This window comes from Aquarana catesbeiana, linkage group LG09 (genome assembly GCF_042186555.1).
Source record: "Aquarana catesbeiana isolate 2022-GZ linkage group LG09, ASM4218655v1, whole genome shotgun sequence".
In the NCBI taxonomy this organism is placed as follows: Eukaryota; Metazoa; Chordata; class Amphibia; order Anura; family Ranidae; genus Aquarana; species Aquarana catesbeiana.
The window spans coordinates 306,186,099-306,207,454 of NC_133332.1; the positions used below are offsets into that span (position 1 = coordinate 306,186,099).

At 44.3% G+C, this 21,356-nt stretch overlaps 1 long non-coding RNA gene across 1 annotated transcript in view; it reads left to right on the plus strand.

The window, feature by feature from the left end:
- The first annotated feature begins 6,603 nt into the window (after positions 1-6,603).
- Positions 6,604-21,356, plus strand: part of LOC141107314 (uncharacterized) — a 34,603-nt gene continuing 19,850 nt past the window's right edge. Inside the window, exons 1-3 of the long non-coding RNA XR_012235861.1 lie at positions 6,604-6,679; positions 15,109-15,182; positions 18,579-18,672. This is a non-coding gene — a long non-coding RNA (uncharacterized lncRNA). The remainder of the gene's footprint in view (positions 6,680-15,108; positions 15,183-18,578; positions 18,673-21,356) is intronic.

Sequence of the window (21,356 nt, forward strand, 5' to 3'; positions counted from 1 at the left end):
CTTTACATACCCATTTGCAATTTATGGCCATAAAGTTCCATTCAGATTTCAATAACTAGCTCTGAAACAGTTGATTTTCCTCTACCGATTACTCATCAATGACAACCCAAATTAATGATTAAACTTCTACATTTGCTACAGTCTGATGTACAATACTATGGTGCCGCTTGTAGATTTACTTTGGAGGACAGTTTTGCTAAACACTGTGCAGGGGAGTTGCTAGGTGGCAAAAAGACCAGGGGCTTCAGCCCGAAGTCCAAGTGGTGGGCGGTGGTGGTAGTGGCGTAGGGTTTTTTGGCTGGGCGGCATGGTTGTGTGGCGGGGGGGTAAGCTCACTTGCTGCCTGGCTTACTAGCGCCCTTACACACACACTGACCTCCCTATCTACCTGACATGCACTGACCTACGTGACATACCTGACATGCACACACTGACTTACCTGACTAGGAGACAGACTTCACGTGTCCTGCGGCAGCAGCTTAGCCGTGGTGTGCTAGGCAGCCAGAGAAGAGCCGCCCGCCCGATCGGGGATCGATGTGGCGCGGCGGCCGCATTGTAATTCCCGACTCCTGGAGCCTGCAGCGCCTATGATGGATGTCACATGTCCTGCAATCCCGCCATTGGACCAGTGGGACGTCCATCATAGGCGCTGCAGGCTCCAGAATGTGGGATCTGCTATATGAGTTGGCGGCGCTCGGGATCAGATCGGTCCCCGCTCAGCGGCAGACGGCGACGCTCGGAACTAATAATAGAACAGTGCCCACCCGAGACCCTGGGCTTTTTGGGGTCCCACTTAGGGCTTCAGCCACTGTCAGCTCCCCCTGCTGACACCACTGACGCTGTGTGTAACTAAATTATCTTCAGGCCTCCTTGACCCCTGTGTATTAGGATGTGTTATGTACACACATTAATGTGTGTGATTTTTTTTTTTTTACCCCCCCTTCATGACCAGGCCATTTTTTTGTGATACGACACTGCATTACTTTAACCCTTTCATGCCTAAGCCTATTTCTGACATTTGCTTACAAGTTAAAATCTGTAATTTTTCTAGAAAATTTACGTAGAACCCCCAAACATTGATATATTTTTTTTAGCAGGGACCCTAGAGAATAAAATGGCTATCGTTGCAATATTTTATGTCACACGGCATTTGCGCAGCGCTCTTTCAAATGCATTTTTTGGGGAAAAAAGACACTTTAATTTAAAAAAAAAAAAAAAACTAAACCATAAAGTTAGCCCAATTTTTTTTTTGTATAATGTGAAAGATGATGTTACGCTGAGTAAATGGATACCTAACATGTCATGCTTTGAAATTGCGCACACTCTGGAATGGCGACAAACTATGTACCTAAAAAAAAATCTAGATAGGCGACGCATTAAAAATAATGTAATGGTTACAGGTTAGAGTTACAGAGGAGATCTGGGCTAGAATTATTGCTCTTACTATGACGATCGCGGCGATACCTCACGTGTGATTTGAACAACGTTTACATTTTGCGGGCGTGACTTACGGTTTACAGTATTTATTTTATTTCTTTTTTTACATTGTCCCCAGTAATAGGCATGTGATGGGTACTCTTTATGGAGACCCCCGATTCCTACTTTACACTTATAAGTATTCAGATCGCCAAAATCTGCGATTCTGAATACTGTTATTTTTTTTAAAATCGGCGCCATTGGGATTTTGCATCGGAAACCCGATCAAAGCTGAATCCGGCTTTGTTCAGGTCTCGGCCTAGGAGGCGGAAGTGGCGGCTGGTGGCTCGGGTCTACCTGTGGGACGGGAAGAGCAGTGGGAAGTGGGGGGACGTCCCTCCTCGAGCGGCTTTTAGCTGCATCGGTTGTTATCACTAAAAAGCCAACCACCTGCTCTAAAAAATAACAGTAACCCCATTAAGCCACGAATGCAAATTTGCGTACAGTAAGAGCGACGTTGTACCCACATACAATTTATGTCACTTTTCTCCCCGCCCCCCCACAAATAAAGCTTTCTTTTGGTGGTATTTGATCACCTCTGCGGTTTATTTATTTTTTTCCTTTTTTTGCGCTATAAACAAAAAAGACTATTTTGAACAAAAAAAACCATTTCTTACTTTCTGCTATGTATTCTGCTACATATTTTTGGTTAAAAGTGGCGAATAAATTGGACACTTTTGACACTTTTTTTTGGGGACCAGTGATATTAACCACATCCGGACTGCCCCACACATATATACTGCGGCAGGGTGGCCCAGCTGTGCGAAATCACGCACCCGTACGTGATCTCGTGTACAAAGTTTGGGGGCGCGCGCGCCGCCGGCGACTCGCTCCCGCTGTGATGGGACACAGTAGGAGCCAATCAGCGGGTCCGACGGAACATGATGTCTGCCGGGACCCGCCGATTGTTCAAAGGAAAGGCAGAACGGTGGTCTGCATATGTAAACAAGGCAGATCGCCATTCTGTGAGGGAAAGATAGAGATCTTGTGTTTCTGCTAAGTAGAAACACGGATCTCTTTCTTTCCCCAGTCACAGCATTCCCCCCCCACACACACAGTTAGAAAGCACCCCCTAGGGAATACATTTAACCATTTGATCACCCCTGATGTTAACCCCTTTCCTTCCACTGTCATTAGTACAGTGACAGTGCATATTTTTAGCACTGATCACTGGATTGGTGTCACTGGTCCCCAAACAGTGTCAAAAGTGTCCGATCTGTCTGCCGCAATGGTGCAGTCCCGCTAAAAATCACAGATCGCCGCCAATACTAGTAAAAAAAAAAAAAAAAAAAAAAATCCTTAAAAATTCCATAAAAATATCCCATAGTTTGTAGACACTATAACTTTTGCGCAAACCAATCAATATACGCTTATTGGGATTTTACCAAAAATATGTAGCAGAATACATATTGGCCTAAACTGATGAAGAAATTAGATTTCTTACATTTTTTTTTTTGGATATGTTTTATAGCAGAAAGTAAAAAATATTGTGTTTTTTTTTTTTTTTTTTTTTTTTTTTCAAAATTGTCGGTCTTTTTTTGTTTATAGCGCAAAAAATAAAAACCGCAGAGGTGATCAAATACCACCAAAAGCAAGCGAAAGTGAACCTTCCGGGGCTGAAGTGGTCAATAGTGATCAGTACTAAAAAATATGCAAGGTCACTGTACTAATGACACTGGCTGGGAAGGGGTTAACATCGGGGGCGATCAGTGGGTTAAATGTGTCCTAGGGAGTGCTTACTAACTGTGTGGGGTAGGTGCTTGTACTGTGGGAAGGCAGAGATCCATGTTCCTGCTTAGCAGAAACACATGATCACTATCTCCCCTTGATTACATAGGCAGACCACCGTTCTGTCTCTCTAGGGAACGGTCGGCGGGTCCCGGCGGACATTGCATCTGCTGGACCCGCTGATTGCCTCCCTCTGTGTCCAATCACAGTGGGAGTGGGTTGCTGATGGTGCATACAGGTACATGATCCTGCGTAGAGGAGCCGATTTGCCGCCATATATACAGTATATATAGTCATGTTGGAACAGGAAGGGGCCAACCCCAAACTGTTCTCACAAAGTTGGGAGCATGAAATTGTCCAAAATGTCTTGGTTTGCTGACACCTTAAGAGTTCCCTTCACTGGAACTAGGGGGCCAAGCCCAACCCCTGAAAAACAACCCCACACCATAATCCCCCCTCCACCAAATGATCTGGACCAGTGCCCAAAACAAGGTGCTTAACCACCTCAATACCCGCACTTACACCCCCTTTTCTGCCCAGGCCATTTTTCATCTTTCAGCGCTGTCACACTTTGAATGACAATTGCGCGGTCATGCTACACTGTAACCATGTGAAATTGTTATCATTTTCTTTACACAAATAGAACTTTCTTTTGGTGGTATTTAATCACTCCTGGGTTTTTTTGGAAAAAAATAGACCAAAAATGTTGAGGCGGCACTTATGGGCACTGATGAGCAGGGCCGTCTTTAATATCGATTGGAGATTTATTGGGGCCCCCCAGCTAGACTCAAAAAGAGATTACTGCAGCAGATCAGGCAAAGATTGTGATTGGCTGCCAGAGAGTACAACACATCATTACAGCTCACAGATTAGTTGCTAGAGGTTACAGAACATCTTTACTGCCGACTAATTGGATTCTAGATGTTACTGAAAATCATTATTGCTCACTGATTAGTTGCTAGAGGTTACTACACATCATAACCTCTCAGTGCAAATTGCGGGTGTGGCCAAAATGCACTAGCATTGAGGGGTGCACCATGTACAGAGTGCAAGGTTGGGGGTGCACTATGTGCAGAGTGCAGGGGTGAGGTGGGTGCAGAGTGCAGGGGTGAGGTAAGTGCAGAGGTGCATGGCTCTCCTCCCACCCAGATTCCAGTACAGAGCTCCACTCCCCCTAAATACAAAGCCCCCCATCCCAGTACAGAGTAAAACTCTGTCCCAAATACTACTCACAGCATGTTGTCCTCCAACGTCCGTGGAGCATGCCAGTCCCAGAAGCAGCTTCCCCTGTGCAGAGTCTCTGCCCCCTTTCTCCTCTGCTCTCATAGATCGACGTGTGGCCGCCAGGAAGAGGAGCGCTGTCACTTGGAAATGGCATGGCTTGTGTATTTCCAAGTGACAGTAGTGAGCAGCCAGCATGCGACCAGTACCAGAGGTGGCCAAACTCCGGTGGGCAGTGCAGGGCTCAAGGGGAGGGCAGCACAGGGCCCCCAACAATGACAGGGCCCTGGGCAGATGCCCCTTTTGCCCCACGGTAAAGATGGCCCTGGTGATGAGGTGGCACTGATGAGGAGGCATGAATATGCCGCACTTATGGACACTGATAGGCGGCACTGATGGGTGGCACTGGTGGGCATGGATAGGCAGCACTGATGGGCATTGATGGGTGACATTGATGGGAAGCACTGACTGGCATCACTATTGGCCACTGATTGCTGGCACTGGTGGGCACTTCATTGTAATCATGGCACTGATGATCAGTGGTCATTCTGGGAAGCCGTCATATGGCGTCCACCCTAAACAAGATCGGCATGGCCAGCTGTCATTTGATGGTGGGAGGGCAGCAAGTGGATAAAGGCGTGGATGAGCGAGTTTTGGGTGGAGGAACTTGACTGGCCTGCACAGAGTCCTGACCTCAACCCGACAGAACACCTTTGGGATGAATTCGAGTGGAGACTGCGAGACAGGCCTTCTCGTCCAACATCAGTGCTTTACCTCACAAATGTGCTTCTGGAAGAATGGTCAAACATTCCATAGACACTCCTAAACCTTGTGGATGACCTTCCTAGAAGAGTTGAAGCTGTTATAGCTGCAAAGGGTGGGCCAACTCAATATTGAACCCTACGCCATTAAAGTTCATGTGCGTGTAAAGGCAGGTGTCCCAGTTCTTTTCACAATATAGTGTATGTCCCAAATCATTGGTCAGTTGGAGGAAATGAGCCCCATTGTTGGTATAAGTGGAAATAAAACCTACCCCATGATTTATGTCGGTGTACTAAAATAATTATCATTCTTGGTGTCGGTGGTTGCTTTCCTAATCACACGCTCCCACAATGTTGTCTCATTTTTTTTTAAGCCACACCAAACCCTTGCCTACAGTGCCAGGTGCTTTACATTCCCTATACTCATTCACATGGGGGGTGGGATATGCGGGCCCCTTTCTTAAAGGGTTGTCGGGAAGAGGCCCCCTGCCCCAAACCATCCCCCCCACATTGAGGGCATGTGGCCTGGTGTGGTTTAAGGGGGGGGCACTCGCTCGTCCCCTCCCTTTCCTGTCCTGCCGGGCTGCATGCTCAGATAAGGGTCTGATATTGATTTTGGGGGGGTGGACCCCAAAATACTGTATATAAATCTTTTTTACAATTTTGGGGTGGGGGGTCCCCTCCATGTCCAGTACCCAAATACCCAAAGTACGTATCAGCCGGCTTCCCAGCCTGCTCCAACCAGCTATATACAGTGTTTTTAAAGGGGGGAAAAAACACTTGCGTTTCTGGTGCGACTCCATTGAAGTCTATTACATGCAAAATGTGGGAAAAAAAGTCCCACCAACTCTTTCCAAAAATACACCCGCTGCAAAACGCATAGTTGTGAACGTGTACCATAGGTAGCCATGTTAAATGGACTGTGGTGCGTTTATGCAAACTGCAAAACGCACTAAAAAAATGCATAGGTGTGAAAGTAGGGTCAATGCACTTTGCATTATTGAATAAACCTATTTGACTAATTTGGTTGCTGAATTTTACAAGACAAAAGTGACAGACTTTTTTTTTTTTTTTCCCCTCTGTAAACTATTAAAACAAAAACCTTGTCAAGTTGAACCTGTGCAGTAAGGGGTTAAAGTGAAAGAGATAAGGCTGTAAGTGTCAGCTGACCTTTAACTTCCTGGTTCCCCATGCAGCATTCATTTTAAAACTTTTTTTTTGTTATTATTTTAATGTTATTTCCCTTTCTCTGCATCTGTCCAGAAACAGCAAACATACAATCGCCCTATTGCAAAAGAAAAAAAAGTTATTTGAAACTTTTTGAACATGTGTGAGCTTTGTCAGTTTGGCACTGTCATAAATAAAGTTCTATGAGAAAAAAAAAAAATGGCTGATTTACATATAAATACGCCCATTTGGGCTCAGGTTTGCCCTTTTGGCCTACAGATGGGAGCACATGGCTTGCTGCTGCCGCCGCCATGTTTGTTTGGTTGGTAAGTATTGCTGGATTATGTTTGCAATGTTCATTTAAAAGTTACAGCTTAGACTTTTTTTCTGCACTTTGTTCAAATGTGACAAATTTACATGTTATCTTAATGTATAATCTCTCCTAAGGTTTACTATCAACTATATTATGCTGGGGCCTGATGTATTGGTTTTTTATTCAAACAGGCAAGCCATTACACTACATAGAGCAACCGTTTAACTCCAGGGGAACCCTGCTAAATCCAATCCACTGATGATGAATGTGAAGCATGTCTCCCCTTGCCATTGGTAATGTAGGGGAAGCATGTCTCCCCTTGCCATTGGTAATGAAGGGGAAGCATGTCTCCCCTTGCCAATGGTAATGAAGGGGAAGCATGTCTCCCCTTGCCAATGGTAATGTAGGGGAAGCATGTCTCCCCTTGCCATTGGTAATGAAGGGGAAGCATGTCTCCCCTTGCCAATGGTAATGTATGGGGAAGCATGTCTCCCCTTGCCACTGGTAATGTATGGGGAAGCATGTCTCCCCTTGCCACTGGTAATGAAGGGGAAGCATGTCTCCCCTTGCCACTGGTAATGTATGGGGAAGCATGTCTCCCCTTGCCACTGGTAATGTATGGGGAAGCATGTCTCCCCTTGCCAATGGTAATGTATGGGGAAGCATGTCTCCCCTTGCCAATGGTAATGTATGGGGAAGCATGTCTCCCCTTGCCAATGGTAATGTATGGGGAAGCATGTCTCCCCTTGCCAATGGTAATGTAGGGGAAGCATGTCTCCCCTTGCCACTGGTAATGTATGGGGAAGCATGTCTCCCCTTGCCACTGGTAATGTATGGGGAAGCATGTCTCCCCTTGCCACTGGTAATGTATGGGGAAGCATGTCTCCCCTTGCCACTGGTAATGTATGGGGAAGCATGTCTCCCCTTGCCACTGGTAATGTATGGGGAAGCATGTCTCCCCTTGCCACTGGTAATGTATGGGGAAGCATGTCTCCCCTTGCCACTGGTAATGTGTGGGGAAGCATGTCTCCCCTTGCCACTGGTAATGTATGGGGAAGCATGTCTCCCCTTGCCACTGGTAATGTATGGGGAAGCATGTCTCCCCTTGCCACTGGTAATGTATGGGGAAGCATGTCTCCCCTTGCCACTGGTAATGTATGGGGAAGCATGTCTCCCCTTGCCACTGGTAATGTATGGGGAAGCATGTCTCCCCTTGCCACTGGTAATGTATGGGGAAGCATGTCTCCCCTTGCCAATGGTAATGTATGGGGAAGCATGTCTCCCCTTGCCAATGGTAATGTAGGGGAAGCATGTCTCCCCTTGCCATTGGTAATGTAGGGGAAGCATGTCTCCCCTTGCCATTGGTAATGTAGGGGAAGCATGTCTCCCCTTGCCATTGGTAATGTAGGGGAAGCATGTCTCCCCTTGCCATTGGTAATGTAGGGGAAGCATGTCTCCCCTTGCCATTGGTAATGTAGGGGAAGCATGTCTCCCCTTGCCATTGGTAATGTAGGGGAAGCATGTCTCCCCTTGCCATTGGTAATGTAGGGGAAGCATGTCTCCCCTTGCCATTGGTAATGTAGGGGAAGCATGTCTCCCCTTGCCATTGGTAATGTAGGGGAAGCATGTCTCCCCTTGCCATTGGTAATGTAGGGGAAGCATGTCTCCCCTTGCCATTGGTAATGTAGGGGAAGCATGTCTCCCCTTGCCATTGGTAATGTAGGGGAAGCATGTCTCCCCTTGCCATTGGTAATGTAGGGGAAGCATGTCTCCCCTTGCCATTGGTAATGTAGGGGAAGCATGTCTCCCCTTGCCATTGGTAATGTAGGGGAAGCATGTCTCCCCTTGCCATTGGTAATGTAGGGGAAGCATGTCTCCAGTAGGGATGAGCCCAATAGGCTCATCCCTGTTCACCAAACAGTGAACAATATGCGGTGTTTGTGGCAAATTCGAAAGCTGCCGGAATACCGTTAATCGAACACTAACATGAAAAATCAAAAGTGCTAATTTTAAAGGCTTATATGCAAGTTATTGTCATAAAAGATGTTTGGGGACCCGGCTCCTGCCCCAGGGGACATGTATCAATGCAATTTTTTTTTTTTAAACGGACGTTTTTTCGGGAGCAGTGATTTTTTTTTTTTTAATGCTTAAAGTGAAACAATAAAAATGAAATATTCCTTTTAAATATTGTGCCTGTGGGGTGTCTATAGTATGCCTGCAAAGTGGCGCATTTTCCCGTGTTTAGAACAGTAGCATAGCAAAATGACATTTATAAAGGAAAAATTGTCATTTAAAACTGATAGCGGCTGTAATGAATTGTCGGGTCTTGGCAATATAGATAAAACTCATTGAAAAAAAGAACATGAGTCCCCCCCCAGTCTATTACCAGGCCCTTTGGGTCTGGTATGAATGTTAAGGGGAACCCCGAACCAAAATTTAAAAAAAAATTGCATGGGGGTCCCCCTAAAATCAATACCAGGCTCTACAGGTCTAATATGGAAATTAAGGGGAACCCTACGCCAGATTTAAAAAAAAAATGGCTTGGGGTCCCCTCCAAAATCCATACCAGACCCATATCCGAGCACGCAACCTGGCAGGCTGCAGGAAAACAGGGGGGAGGAGAGAGCACCCCTCCTCCTGAACCGTACCAGGCCACATGCCCGCAACATGGGGAGGGTGCTTTGGGGTCTGACCCCAAAGTACCTTGTCCCCATGTTGATGGGGACAAGGGCCTCATACCCACAACCCTTGCCCGGTGGTTCGGGGGGTTTGCGGGCGGGGGGGTTCTAGGAATCTGGAAGCTCCCTTTAACAAGAGGACCCCAGATCCCGGCCTCCCCCTGTGTGAATTGGTAATGGGGTACCCCTACCATTTCACAAAAAAAGTGTCAAAAATGGTAAAGACAAGAGACAGCTTGGGACAAGTCCTTTATTAAAAAATAAAAATGTCCTCCATGGGAGGCTCCCACCGATTGACGCGTCTTCTCTGTGACAGTTCTTATATCACTGAGGGCGGGGCCACTCGGTGATGTAAATGGGTGACCCCGCTCCCCTCTGACGCCATGGGGGTTTCCCTGTGGCATCAGAGGGGGGCGGCATCACCCATTTACGTCACCGGGTGGACCCGCCCTCAGTGATATAAGAACTGTCACAGAGAAGATGCGTCAGTCAGCGGAAGCCTCCCATGGAGGACATTTTTATTTTTTAATAAAGGACTTGTCCCAAGCTGTCTCTTGTATTTACCATTTTTGACACTTTTCTTGTGAAATGGTAGGGGTACCCCATTACCAATTCACACAGGGGGGAGGCCGGGATCTGGGGGTCCCCTTGTTAAAGGGGGCTTCCAGATTCTGACAAGCCCCCCCGCCCGCAGACCCCCCACAACCACCGGGCAAGGGTTGTGGGGATGAGGCTCTTGTCCCCATCAACATGGGGGCAAGGTGCTTTGGGGTCAGACAACAAAGCACCCTCCCCATGGTGAGGGCATGTGGCCTGGTACGGTTCAGGAGTGAGGGCGTTCTCTCATCCCCCTCTTTTCCTGCGGCCTGCCAGGTTGTGTGCTTGGATAAGGGTCTGGTATGGATTTTGGGGGGACCCCTATGCCATTTTTTTTTAATTTTGGCACAGGGTTCTCCTTAAAATCCATACCAGACCTGAGTGGTCTGGTATAGATTTTGGGGGGACCCCTACCCCTTTTTTTTTTTTTAATTTGGCACAGGGTTCCCCTTAATTTCCATATCAGACCTGAAGGGCCTGGTATGGATTTTAGAGGGACCCCCACGCATTTTTTTTTTTTTTTTTTTTTGGTTTGGGGTTCCCCTTAATAGTCATACCAGACCCAAAGGGCCTGGTAATGGACTGGGAGGGGGACCCATGCTCTTTTTTTTTTTTTTTCAATGCGTTTTACCCATATTGCCGAGACCTGACAATTCATTAAAGCCGTGATCAGTTTTAAATGACAATTTTTCCTTTAGAAATGTCATTTTGCTGTGCTACTGTTCTAAACATGGGGGAAAATGCGCCACTTTGCAGGCATACTATAGACACCCCCCAGGCACGATATTTAAAGGAATATTTATTGTTTCACTTTAAACATTAAAAAAAATCACTGCTCCTGAAAAAATGTCAGTTTTTAAAAAAAATGTTTGCATTGATACATGTCCCCTGGGACAGGACCCGGGTCCCCAAACACTTTTTATGACAATAACTTGCATATAAGCCTTTAAAATTAGCACTTTTGATTATTCATGTTCGTATCCCATAGATTTTAACGGTGTTCATGTGTTCTGCCGAATCTATTGCCTGTTCGCATGCTCTGCTGCGAACCGAACCGGGGGAGGGGGGGTGTTCGGCTCATTCCTAGTGTCCAGTTGTCATTGCTGATGAATGGGAAGCATGTCTCCCTTTGCCATTGGTGTTCCTATGAAACATGGTTTTCTATGGTACACATTCTAATCTTTAAAAACACTGTGTATATATAGCTGGTTGCTGAGGAGCAGGCTGGGAAGCTGGCCGCCATGTCCTTCACAACCGATGAGCCATCATCTTGTCTCCCCTTGCCATTGGTAATGAATGGGAAGCTTGTCTCCCCTTGCCATTGGTGTTCAATGGGAAGCAGTGGCGGCCCATGCACTGTGGGCGTCCACTTTCAAGACGCTGGACGCATGGATTCCTATGGCGGGGGCAGGAGGGGAAGCACCTGATTAGAGCCAGAGGTTCTAATAGGCTTCAAAATAGGGTTGGCTCGGGGCGCAGAGAATGCGCCCTGATCCCACCCAATCATGTGACGATAGCAAAATAATTTTTGCTATTTTCACGCTAACCTTCCTCCCCGCCAATCAGAAGGCAGGGCATCAGACCTGTTTCCTGATTGGCCAAAGCGCGAGGCCACCCTATTGGATGCCTGGCACTTAGGAAGAGGAGTGGACTCAGAAGAGAAGACACGCTGGAGCGGAGGTCGCCACCGCCGCTCTGGTGCACTCGCTGCACTGAGAGGAGCTGCTGCCTGGCGGTAAGTGCCAGGGGGGTCTGTCAGAGCCACACACCCGGAGAGAGAGGGGGGCTGGGGGGTGAGGTTTAGGGGTGCTGCCAGAGCAGCGAGCCGCAAGTGGGGGGGTCGGTGGGCACATGTGGCTGCATTTGATGGGCACAGCGAGGCTGCAATTGATGGGGGGGTTCAGTATTTTTCAGTTTGTTTGCGCGCCCCCCCAAAAAATTTTGAGCACCAGCTGCCACTGATGGGAAGCATGTCTCCCTTTGCCATTGGTGTGCACTGGGAAGCATGTCTCCCCCTTGGCGATGGTAACAATAACTGTCAGCGCAGGATACAGTCTAATATACAGTAAAATAAATTAGAGTGGTAGTGGTAAAAAAACACTAGTACTCAATGTTTATTGGATGGGGGATCATAAGTATGACATAGTAGTCCAAAGATACAGGTGATGATGAGGTAATTAGGGCAGCTACTATCCTTAGAGAGCTGGCTCTGTATGCAGGAGAATAAGGGGGAGAGAACAAAGGAAGCGCCACCTAAGTGCAGTATTAAAACTAATTTTTAATGGCACAATGTACAAAAAACACACACAAGAAGTAGATAAAGTAAAGGGCCCGTGTGTGTGTGTGTGTGTGTGTATATATAATATGAAATATAAGTTCATTTTACATTGGTTGTTTGGCGAACACCGAACAATATGCGTTGTTTGGGGCAAATTTGAAAGCCGCCTGAACACCGCTAAAGTCTATGGGACACTAACATGAAAAATCAAAAGTGCTCATTTTAAAGGTTTATATGCAAGTTATTGTCATAAAGTGTTTGGGCACCTGCGTCCTGCCCCAGGGGACGTATCTGTTTTTTGAATTTTTTTTTTAAACAGAAGTTTTTTTGGGAGCAGTGATTTTTCTAATGCTTAAAGTGAAACAATAAAAATGAAATATTCCTTTAAATATCATGCCCGGGGGTGTCTATAGTTATGCCTGAAAAGTGGTGCATTTTTCCCGTGTCTAGAACGGTACCACAGCAAAATTACATTTCTAAAGGAAAAATTGTCATTTAAAACTGATCACGGCTGTAATGAATTGTCGGGTCTTGGTAATATAGGTAAAACTCATTGAAAAAAATGGTATGGGTTTCCCCTCAGTCCATTACCAGGACCTTTGGGTCTGGTATGAATATTAAAGGGAACCCTGAACCAAATTTTTTTTTTTAAATTGTGTGGGCCTCCCTCCCCTGATATGGAAATTAAGGGGAACCCTGCGCCAAATTAGAAAAATGGCATAGGGTTACCCCCCAAAATCCATGCCAGACCCTTATCCGAGCACACAACCTGGCAGGCCGCAGGAAAAGAGGGGGGGATGAGAGTGCCCTCCCTCCTGAACCGTACCAGGCCCCTTGCCCTCAACATGGGGAGGGTGCTTTGGTGTCTGACCCCAAAGTACCTTGTCCCCATGTTGATGGGGACAAGGGCCTCATCCCCACAACCCTTGCCCGGTGGTGGTTTGTGGGTGGGGGGCTTATCAGAATCTGGAAGCCCCCTTTATCAAGGGGGCCCCCAGATCCCAGCCTCCCCCTGTGTAAATTGGTAATGGGGTACCCCTACCATTTCACAAAAAAGTGTCAAAAATGGTAAAGACAAGAGACAGCTTGGGACAGGTCCTTTATTAAAAAATAAAGAAATAAAAATGTCCCACAATGTAAATTCACGCCACCCAACAGGCCAAAAAAAAAAAAAGCTGCAACAATTCCACCTCCATGATAGGTTCCCGCTGAGTGACGCTTCTTCTGGGTGACAGCTGTTATATAGCAGAGGGCAGGGCCACCCGGTGATGTAAACGGGTGACCCCGCCCCCCTCTAGTGCAACGGAAGCTTCCCCGTGGCATCAGAGGGTGCGGGGTCACCCGTTTAGGTCAACCGGATGCCCCACCCTCAGCTATATAACAGCTGTCACCCAGAGGAAGCGTCACTCGGCGGGAGCCTCCCATGGAGGCGGAAATGTTGCGGCTTTTTTTTCCGGTCCTTCGGCATCGTGGTACATCGTGGGACATTTTTATTTGTTTATCTTTTAATAAAGAACTCGTCCCAAGCTGTCTCTTGTCTTTACCATTTTAGATACTTTTTTGTGTGAAATGGTAGAGGTACATTGTACCCCGTTACATATTCACATGGGGCGGTGGGGATCTGGGGGCCCCCTTGTTAAAGGGGGCTTCTAAATTCCAATAGGCCCCACAACCACCATGCAAGGGTTGTGGGGAGGAGGCCCTTGTCCCCATCAACATGGGGACATAGTGCTTTGGGGCCAGACCCCAAAGCACCCTCCACTTGTTGAGGGCATGTGACCTGGTACAGTTTAAGAGGGGGGCGCTCTCTTGTCCCCCCCTCTTTTCCTGAGGCCTGCCAGGTTGCGTGCTCAGAAAAGGGTCTGGTATGGATTTTGGGGGACCCCTATGCCTTTTTTTTTTTTTTTTTTTTTAATTTAGGCGCAGGCTTCCCCTTCATTTTCCATATCAGACCTGATGGGCCTGGTATGGATTTGGGGGGACCCCCACGCAATTTAAAAAAAAAAATTGGTTCAGGGGTTCCCCTTAATCATAGCGGACCCTAAGGGCCTGGTAATGGATTGGGGGGGACCTATGCCGTTTTTTTAATGAGTTTTAGCTATATTGCCAAGAACTAAAAATTCATTACAGTCGCAAACAGTTTTAAATTACTTTTTTCCTTTTAGAAATGTAATTTTGCTGTGGTACAGTTTTAAGCACGGGAAAACTGTACCACTTTACAGGCATACTATAGACACCCCCCAAGCACAATTTTTTTTTTTGTTTCGCTTTAAGCATTATTAAAATCGCTGCTCCCAAAAAAGCGTCCGTTTTTTAAAACTTTTGTTTGCATTGATACATGTCTCCTGGGGCAGGACCCGGGTTCCCAAACACTTTTTATGACACTAACTTGCATATAAGCCTTTAAAATTAGCACTTTTGATTTTCCATGTTTGTGTCCCATAGACTTCAACGGTGTTCGTGTGTTTTTCGTGTGTTAGAACATTTTTGGGATGTTCTAGTGCGAACCAAACGGAAGGGGGGGGTCTGCTCATCCTTGGTGACCATCGAGGGATAAAAAAAAAGATCTATAACTTGTATGTTTACATGAACTTTATATACTTTGTTTATAAAACTATATGTACACAATACAAAAATTGTGAATTTTAAATTCTCTTTTATATGTTTTATAATGGTACAAAGAAAATTCTGTTCCCCCATTTTTGTATTCGGATGTAGGTATGTTCTACATAAACTCTCCTTCTCCTTTTGAGCTGTCCATTAGAACTTCAATACTTTAAATGGCTAACTTCAATTTTCATTATCCGTTGTTCATTACACCCAACGCATATTCTTCAGTTTCACTGCTTATGTTTTTATGGAATCCCAATGCCTATATTTATTTTGTAGATGGCGAGATGACCATCAAGACTGAACTATGGCAATGATGGGCTGTTCAAGAGTCAACTGCTGAGAAATTAGAGGTATGTATCAAATTTAATCTATAAATGCTGTGGCACATTTAAGGGAAACATTATTATACTATATATATATATATATATATATATATATATATATATATATATATATATATATATATATAGTATTATAATCTTTTGTTTTTTTTTATATCGTGTGTATTAAGCTCAAGTATCTTGGTATAAGGATATTTTAAAGAATGTTCCTCAGGACTTTTACAGGAAATGCAAGGATTATTAATGTTTACAAGCCGTCTCATGTCTGTTCATTTGTGCTCTGTACATGATTACATTTTGAAAACCTTGTTCTGCTAAGACCTTTGTACTAATATAAAGCAGTTTCTTAAAACTGTCCTGGTTACATAAGAGGTACAATAGACCTCTGTGGCCTGGGTAGGACAGGTTGCTGCAAGTCAGGTAATCTTGAGGTGTTTTTACATTTTGGCTTGTTCCTGTGTATATTTTGGGGTTCTTTCCTGTACCACTAGGGGCCCCTTGGTATTGGGCTTATGCTGATGGTACAATTATGGTCTGTTGTATGATGTGCACAGCATATAGGGTTGGTAGGATGGCTACAGAAAAATGGACAAAGAATGGGATTTTAATGGCGGCACAGCTAAAGGTGAGAAAATAGAATTTATTGAAAAGTTTGATGATTTCAGGTTAACAAACAATCCCAAAATACATATATATTGCAACTATGCTGTTTTTCACCACTAATCCTCAATTTAAATTGGGGAGCCCCCAATCATCAGTGTGTATATGGTGGTAAAATCCACCATGGTTCCCTGATATCCAGATATCCAATAGTAGCTTAATTGAGGGGTGGTGATATCCAGCTTAACAACTTGCTCAAGATGTTTTGCGTTTTTATACGCTTCTTCAGGAGCTTGAAGTTAAAAGTGCTTACATCTATAATAAAGTAGATATAAACATATTGGATATCTCAAACATTCAAAAACATAAGTATAGAGCGTTACATATTAGCCTCCGCAAATTCACACTAACAAAACCAAGAAAAGACTGCTTGAGGGTGGACGGTTAGGGCAATAATGACCCCCAGATGAAAGGTTGATATGGAGACACACCTAAGGATAACCATGCACGAGGATGTGACCCAGGCATGGACTGCATATAGGCTATTAACAGATTCAACAAAGGAAGGCAACTTACTGGAGTATAGAAACAATTTAGGAGGCATGGAGACAAATAATCCTGTTTAGTCAAAAGGAGGATATGTATTGCTCTGAAAAAAATCACCAAAAATCAATCACTGTGTAGATCTCCAAAACTGAGATATATGTAAAAATCAATGTGTTTACAGGTCTATTCATTCTTGCCTTGGGATTATAAAGAGCCTGATTATTAATACTAGATAGATATTTATTCAATAGCGGAACAATATTGAATAATTATCTGTCTAGTATTAATAATCAAGCTCTTTATATAATACCAAGGTAAGAATAAATAGACCTGTAAACACATTGATTTTCAGGGCAATACATATCATCCTCCTTTTGACAAAACAGGATTATTTGTCTCCATGCCTCCTAATTGAGATAGTTTCTATACTCTAGTAAGTTGCCGTCCTTAGTTCAATCTGTTAATACACTATATGCAGTCCATGCCTGGGTTACATCCTTGTGCACGGTTATCTTTAGGTGTCTCCCCATATCAACCTTTGATCTGGGGGTCAATATTGCCCTAACGGTCCTCTCTTCATGTGGTCTTTTCATGGTTTTGTAAGTATTACGTGGTGTTCCGCATGACTTTGCGGAGGCTAATATGTAACACTCTATGCTTATGTTTTTGAACATTTGAGATATCCTAATGATGTTAGATCTACTTTTTTATAGATGTAAGCACTTTAACCCTCGAGCTCCTGAAGAAGCGTATAAATACGCAAAACATGTTGAGCAAGTCGCTAAGCTGGACATCACCACCCCTCAATTAAGCCACTACTGGGTATCGGTGAACCATGGTGGTTTTTAGCACCATATGCACACTATGATGATTGGGGCTCCCTATTTTAAAATGAGGATTAGTGCTGACAGCAGCATAGTTCAGTTGGGGTCAACAGACAAAAAAAATAGTGCAATATTTATGTATTTGTAATTGGGATTGTTTTCTTTTAGCTAAAATCATGTAACCTTTCAATATATTCTATTTTTTAACTTACCTTTAGTTGTGGTGCCATTAAAATCCCATTCTTTGTCCATTTTTCTGTATACTATTCCAGCAGGGATGAGGAACATCTGTACCTAATTAATGTTCGCAGTACCACTATGCTTTGACATCCTTGAACTATGATAGGATAGCTACCTAGAGTCATTTTGTTTTTTGCAGACTAAGGTCACCGGAAAATGTTCTGGTAATACGCCTAGGAAGTAGTGAGCAGTTTGTGGCGCCATGTTAGCGGGTCTATTAGTTAATGTTTTATTGCAAATAAAGTAATGCATGTTTTTTTGGTTGGCTATAATTTTCACGGGTCTTCCTTTTTTTGATTAGGCGTAAACGGAGGAAAAATATGGAGGCTTTCTTCACAGATTTCTTCTTAGGTTTCTTCTTCTGGAGACCTCAGTCATGCAGATACTCTTTAACACTGAAACTGGCTATAGATGGAATGGAATTCGACCGGTTCAGCAGGAACCAGCCAAATCTTCTATCCATCTATGGCTGTTCCCATTCCTGAAACTTTGCTCTAACAATTGACTTCTCTCAAATCAGCTTGTTGAAAGGTTTTACTTTCAATAAGTGCTTATTAGTGTACTTTGACAGTGGAGTCATCTCCCCTTTGTCAGAATACAATAACCAAGCAGGAAGGATTTCTCTGTTGACTCCACTTGTGTGAATGGATAAACCAGTTCAGTTTGTTTTGTTTTTTTGATCAGCCCACTTCAAAAGAACTTCCATGTTTGGCCAGCCTTAGAGTAACTAATGCTGAATTTGGATCCATGTGTGGCCACTGTGGTTGAACAGAAGTCAGTATATTCTCAATTGGTCAGCGTCATAGGCTGGAGAGATGATCTGTATATTTTGACAGCAGGGAACTCTCCCTGCTGTCAGAATACAATGATACAGTGGGGAGGATTCCAGCACCCACATTGTGTGTGGATGGAGGAATCCGGTCAGTTTTTTTTTTTTTTTGATTTAACCAATTGGCGGAATGAAAAACTGAGACGTGCATGGCCAGCTTTAGGGATTCAAGGGTTAAGTGACCTGGAGATATTGAAGCAGGTTTAACCATAACAACCATGCACCAAGCATTTTAGGTTAACAGTAAAAAAAAATGTATATCATGCCATGTTTTAGATTGTGTATTTTTAACCCAAACCTCAGATTTCATTATCTCTGGACAAGTAGGCATGATGCCATTGTAAATTTTCTCTTTTCCATGACTAGTTGATAAGCCATGATCTCTTCAAGCAAGATGGGAAGCCAGGCACACTCGAAGCAAGATGGAATCCCTTTTCTGCTCCTGCAGCATTAGCAAATGGTGGGTACCTACATAAAACTCATTAAGGATGATACAAAAATGTGTCTAACATGCTATAAAAGCATTGCCAGAGTTATGAGATTTTTTTCAGAAATCATTGCTTGGGCTTAGCCACTCAATTTTGTGGACACAAAAATATTGCTAGACAGTGTTAGGAAGGAGAAAGTCTATAGTTCAATCAACTGCCTGAGTTATGAGCTTTAATCGTAACTCACTGCTTGGGTTTAGCCACTCAATTTTGTGGACCCAAAAATATTGCTAGACGAGTTAGGAAGGAGAAAGTCTATAGCTCAATCAACTGCCTGAGTTATGAGCTTTAATCGTAACTCAATGCTTGGGTTTAGCCACTCAATTTTGTGGACCCAAAAATATTGCTAGACCGAGTTAGGATAGAGAAAGAATATAGCTCAATCAACTGCCTGAGTTATGAGCTTTAATCGTAACTCAATGCTTGGGTTTAGCCACTCAATTTTGTGGACCCAAAAATATTGCTAGACCGAGTTAGGATAGAGAAAGAATATAGCTCAATCAACTGCCTGAGTTATGAGCTTTAATCGTAACTCACTGCTTGGGTTTAGCCACTCAATTTTGTGGACCCAAAGATATTGCTAGACCGAGTTAGGATAGAGAAAGAATATAGCTCAATCAACTGCCTGAGTTATGAGCTTTAATCGTAACTCACTGCTTGGGTTTAGCCACTCAATTTTGTGGACCCAAAAATATTGCTAGACGAGTTAGGAAGGAGAAAGTCTATAGCTCAATCAACTGCCTGAGTTATGAGCTTTAATCATAACTCAATGCTTGGGTTTAGCCACTCAATTTTGTGGACCCAAAAATATTGCTAGACCGAGTTAGGATAGAGAAAGAATATAGCTCAATCAACTGCCTGAGTTATGAGCTTTAATCGTAACTCACTGCTTGGGTTTAGCCACTCAATTTTGTGGACCCAAAAATATTGCTAGACCGAGTTAGGATAGAGAAAGAATATAGCTCAATCAACTGCCTGAGTTATGAGCTTTAATCGTAACTCACTGCTTGGGTTTAGCCACTCAATTTTGTGGACCCAAAAATATTGCTAGACGAGTTAGGAAGGAGAAAGTCTATAGCTCAATCAACTGCCTGAGTTATGAGCTTTAATCATAACTCAATGCTTGGGTTTAGCCACTCAATTTTGTGGACCCAAAAATATTGCTAGACCGAGTTAGGATAGAGAAAGACTATAGCTCAATCAACTGCCTGAGTTATGAGCTTTAATCGTAACTCAATGCTTGGGTTTAGCCACTCAATTGTGTGGACCCAAGAATATTGCTAGACTGAGTTGGGAAAGTCTACAGAGAGCCCCCGCTCTCTGTAAGTAAAGGGTGGCTTTTGCAAGAACATCTTACATTTCCATTGTAAGCTATAATTGGGCATCTAGTCTGGTTGCTAGGTTGTTCTGAAGTAGAAGGTGGAGCGACTGGGTCAATCTCAGTCCTTCCTGACCGGGGGAAGAGTGCCCATTCCTCCGAGAAGGCCAGGGCTGGATCTGATTCAGTCTCTTCTCCAACTGCCCTAGGGCAACCTGGCAGGCAGTCTAGATGTTTGACTATGGCTTATGAAGGGAATGGGGGATCCTCTTCTAACTGTTCATCCTTTCTTCCTGGGAATACGGTGTGTTGATCTAGGAATGGTTTTTAGTTTTTCTTGGTTAGAGTATGAGGGCACCATACTACATTCAACAAACACTTCGGCCATGCCAAAATCAACGTGCCCTATTCTTGGGTCAGGCTTAAGGCACTGGGTCAAGATGCCTTCTCCCCTAAGGGGAAAAGGTATGACACATGCCATTCCCACACAAATAGGTTTAAACTAATGTAATATAAAAAATATGAAAGTTTTCAATGAAAACTATTCATTAATGTCCACATATAGTGTAGTCCATTTGTTAGAGCAGCATTTAGATAGCAGCATTTAGACAGGACCCCCTCCCATGCCCACTGTAGCATTGTATACAATGCTGTTAACTACCCATTTGCTGCTCATTAGTATGCCCACCTTGGAGCAGTGTAGAATGCATTGCCAGTGATTTCCCTTGCGCATATGCTCTGTGGTCCCAACAGAGCAGATTTCATAGGCAATGCACATAGTAATTGGCTGCTTTACTGGAGCCGGCCTTTTGTTTATATGAAATGGAAATGATGTGTTGCGCAATCAAGCCCACTGTAGCATTGTTTGTATACAATGCCATTAATTCCCCTTCCGCTGCTCATTTATATGCCCAACTTGGAGCAGTGTATAGAATGCATTGCAAATGATTTCACCTTGCGCATCTGCTCTGTGGTCCCAACAGAACAGCGTTCATAAGCAATGCACATAGTGATTGGCTGCTCTAGTGGAGCCAGTTATATGAAATGCAAATGATGTGTTGCGCAATCAAGCCCACTGTAGCATTGTTTGTACACAATGCAAATAATTCCCCTTTGCTGCTGATTTATGCCCAGCCTGGCGCAGCATAGAATGCATTGCGATTGATTTCCCGTTGATTTCAAGCTTTGTAGTCCCAACAGAGCAGAGTTCAGACGCAATGCACATAGATTTGTTGTACCTAGGATTTACACAGGATTTAGACAGGACCCCCTCCCATGCCCACTGTAGCGTTGTATACAATGCTGTTAACTACCCATTTGCTGCTCATTAGTATGCCC